The 4232-nt window shown below is 38.3% G+C and overlaps 1 long non-coding RNA gene across 1 annotated transcript; it reads left to right on the forward strand.

The window, feature by feature from the left end:
• Window positions 1-142: 142 nt before the first annotated feature.
• Window positions 143-3471, forward strand: LOC147468034 (uncharacterized). The gene has a single exon (XR_015192599.1). It is a non-coding gene; the product is annotated as an uncharacterized LOC147468034 (long non-coding RNA).
• Window positions 3472-4232: the final 761 nt, after the last annotated feature.

Below are 4232 nucleotides of genomic sequence, written 5' to 3' on the forward strand. Positions count from 1 at the left end.
TATATTACCAGCGGTGCATGGTTTCCACTTTCAATTGTAATTCTATATATTTCTCTATCCAAACTGTTAACCCCTTGACTGGTATTGATGAGCAGAGTCCACAGTTTCCCATTGTTTGTTGGGCTGTTCGCTCGTGTTTTTTTTTTTTTTTTTTTCACAGACCTCCATATATTTTCTTCAGCTCACCCACTCACTTAGAGAGAAAGAGAGGGAGGGAAGGTGAGTTAAAACGAGGATATGCAATTCATATTTAAAGAATACAGAAATGAGTAAGACTAGTAAGTTCGTGGATGAGTTATTAATAGTGTCCTTGCGTTATCAAGACTAATTTGTATTTTGTAATTATAACGAGCTTCCAATGTAGCACCACTTCAGTGTAACAAATCCATTACGTATGAAATAATCTCTGAATGACTAAATGCACTAACTGAAAGTTGCAATCTTAAATGTAGTGCACTTGCCTTTGCAAATCCCGCTGCACGGAACTGAGCTAATGGAGCAGATATTTGTATTCTATACAATGTATTTAAATTTTTGAATTCTTGATTCACACTACAACAATTGGACTTTAGTATTGAGTTAGTCTGATGTGACAGCAGTAATCAGCCGCCACTGCTCAGCAATGAGCATTGGAGCGATTATGATGTTGCCAGAAATGTTGGGAACTGGTGTCTCAGTGTCGGTGGCGTTCTAATCCTCTATTGCATATCACAGTAAATGCTGCGATATGTCTTAGTGGTAATTGATAGTCATCAATGCCTACCTGCTTGATATTAGACGTAAATCTTCTGTTATTATTTCCATTAAATCAATACTATCGTCAACAGTGCTACAACTGCTGGTCCTGCTACTGCTACATAAACAAATGCTGCTTCATATGCTACTGCTGCTACTACTACTACTACTACTACTTTTACTACTACTACTATTACTACTACCACTACTATTACTACTACTACTGTTATTACTACTACTGTTACTACTACTACTACTACTACTACTACTACTACTACTACTTCCACTACTACTATTGCAGTTACTCAAATTTACATCAGTAACACCAAAATTTTGTAGTGCCCCGTAGATTTCTGGTGTGTGCCTCGCAAGGAGCGTTAAGTCGTGGTTCTTGCCAGTTTTAGCGCCGCAAGCGTATCTTTATAAGTTCATTTTAATAAGTTGTATGTAATTCATTCTTTATTTGTTATGCACGTTTTTATATGTTCCTTTTGTTTCGTTTTTAATTGACTTTATTTCTTTAGTTTTGAAGTTTGTAAGGTCCAGCTAATATGGAGAAGTTAAAAGATTTTAGTATTTTTTTTAACGTAATTGAACCAGAACTAGACATCGCTATTTTTATAAGAAAATACTTAAGTACTCATTTTACGCGCAAGCCTCTGGACTTGTACCACAAAGCCCACCTTTCCCTCCTGTTTTGATAAGTTAAATAGAGTGTTGATTTTGGGTTACAGGACAAAAGGGCGGATTTTATTTGGAGAATAATGCTTTGTTTTTAATAGTAAATAACTTGTTATGCTGGAGCGTTTTAGTGTTTATTTTTATTTAATTTTAGTATTGCTTATTTTATTCAGTTCATTTTTGTCTTTTTTGTTCAAGTTGCTTTTATGTCAATTTTCTTTTCTGTTCTTTTATGTTCTTGGTTCCTCATTTTTATTTAATAAATGTAAACATTCTATATTGTTATTTATCTAAAGTAACCTCTGCTGGGTATCTCTGCTAATTCATTTATAATTCAATAAAATGAGATGAACACCCCGATGGGTGTTAGTTAAACACTATACCCCAAATAATGCTGGCAGCTTGGAGATTTGCAGTTTGCTTGGTTGACGGCTCCAGAGCCCCCCCCCCCCCTATTTTTTTTCTTTTTTTTTTTCATTTGAGTATCTAATTGCACTTACAGTTGTAACCATAAAAATATTTGTTTTATTGAGTATTTTATGTAAATTGCACATCATTCTATACTGTTTTTTTTTATGTTTTCGTTTTGCATTTTCATTTGGTTCCACAGTATTTCCGCTTTGGCCGTTTATATTTTGATCGCTTTATGATTTTGTAATGTTTTACCCAAATTTGTAACTTTGTGTACTTTGTAACTTTTACTCTAATTGTATTTATGAGTTTTGTTTGTCATACATTTGTGTTGCTCCTGAACTTTAAAGAAGTTCCTGTATGATCTTGATGTTGCACTATTTTCCTTTGTAGGTTGTAATTTTAGGCATAATCATTTTGTAATATATTTTCAATGGAGCAGCTCTAGTGCCATCGAAAAGGTGCTAATGAAACGAGGCAGGCAGTGAACAAAATAAAGGAAAATAAAAATAACAATAAATGTTTCAGGTTTGATGCTGGTCTTCTAGGTGAAGTCTAGTTTTTTTTCCAAATAAATTAATCCCCTTGACAGGTTTTGTTGACGGAATGTGAGCGAGCCGAGCAAGAAGGGAACGATGACTACCACGTAACATTCAATAAGATGAGTCTCAGGAAAAACCCGAGGGAGCAAGTGCTCAGTTGGCACCAACTCCAGCCCAACAACCCATGCAAGCGCTTTTAGAGGACTTAGTCAGAGGAGAGAGTTCTGAGGTATGGGAAATGCACAGCCAAGAGGATAACTTGGCTTCAGAGTGTGCATCATTACATCAGATGGTTAACAGATCCGGCTCGTGAACCTATGAAGTCTATCACCAATACAGACTTGGAGTTGGATCATGAAGCTGAACAGGATCTTGAGGAAGTCCAAAACTCTCAAACTGTCATTCGACTCAATCCTAGTAGTTATAGACTTGACCCTCAGATACTGGGAAACCTTTTGCCTAGGTTTCCACCTCAGCATGCTACTTTAGCTCCAATGACATTTGCTGATCCTCGTGCACACATCCCATTGTTTGAGGCAAAAATGTAAGCTTCAAACCCTCTTTAGAGGAATCATAAGGTGGATCAGTGGATTCGTCAGATCCAGTTGCAGATGACCAGTGATGCCTCTAAGATTAGAGCTGCAAGGATACATTGGCGAGGGAATGCAGAAAGGGTAATTAATTCGACGCTTTTCGATAACATAGTTGACTGGCAGCAATTTTCTTTACGGATTAGACATTAGTTTTGTGGCGCCACAATTGCCTCAGAATTTCTTCGCCAACTTTCGGACAAGTGGCTGTGTGAACACCAAAGTCCTCAAGATTTGCTGCTGGATATTGAAGGTGCTGCATTGTGTGGCTGGCGAGTTTTACCAGGCATAACTGATAAGCCTCAAGAATTTATTGGTTGAAAGAAAGTGTTGCTGGCCAAGAAAATGGTAGTTTAGAAGACCTTGCGATGTAGTGACCCGTGGTTGGAGTATTCGTCAGAAAACTAGATCTGGTAGTTCCAGGTATAAGTTTATATCCATCTGACATTCTCCTCATCATAAAGGTTCCCCTGAGGTGACAGCAGCTGCAGTTGCAGACCACCCATAGTGTGCATTCCATCGTCAAAGAGGACACATGACACGTGATTGCCATGAAAAACCTAAGGGTTTTGTCTGTTGGCGGTGTGGTGAAGCTGGACATAGTCGAAGAAATTGTCCCTTTTCAGAAAGTCAGGACAGAGAACTAGTCCATACTGACCCTGAGACCTTGATAATGGGCTCAAAGTAGGAATATGTCCAAGAGTAAGGCAGAAAGACCACCGCGGTGGTCAACGTACAGGTAAATGGTGTAAGATTGCGGTTCTTGATAGAGACTGGCAGCGAAATTACACTCCTAAAAGCATCTACACATCTAAGATCCATTTAAAGCAGATCCGTGAATCCCAAACGCTACTCGCAGGTGTGTCTGGGAAAAAGCTTAATGTAATTGGAGAGTCCGATGTCCGGATTCGTCAATAGTATTAACTTTCCGGTGATATGCTCATTGGCATGTATGTCTTGAGATGAGCAAACCATGCACTGGTGCATATGGAATTTCCTCCTCAAAACTTGTTTTCATTTGACAGAGTTAAACTCCCTGTTAAATTTATAGACTGTTCAAGCCTCCAGATCACGGTTGTAAGCAAAGGTAACCTCAGAATCACTTCAAAAATTGCCAAAGACACTCATAAAGGTCCAATGTGTTCATCGATTACAATCCAACCAAAGGCAGGACGATCTTCCCGAGCTAAAGTACCTCCTGATTTTGCCAAGTCACCAACAATTCTGGTTGAGCCGTCAGGTAGTACAATTAACATGCCAAAAAATTTAGTTG

Source organism: Penaeus japonicus, unplaced genomic scaffold (genome assembly GCF_977035675.1).
Source record: "Penaeus japonicus unplaced genomic scaffold, GWHDUDI00000001_assembly GWHDUDI00000031, whole genome shotgun sequence".
NCBI lineage: Eukaryota > Metazoa > Arthropoda > Malacostraca > Decapoda > Penaeidae > Penaeus > Penaeus japonicus.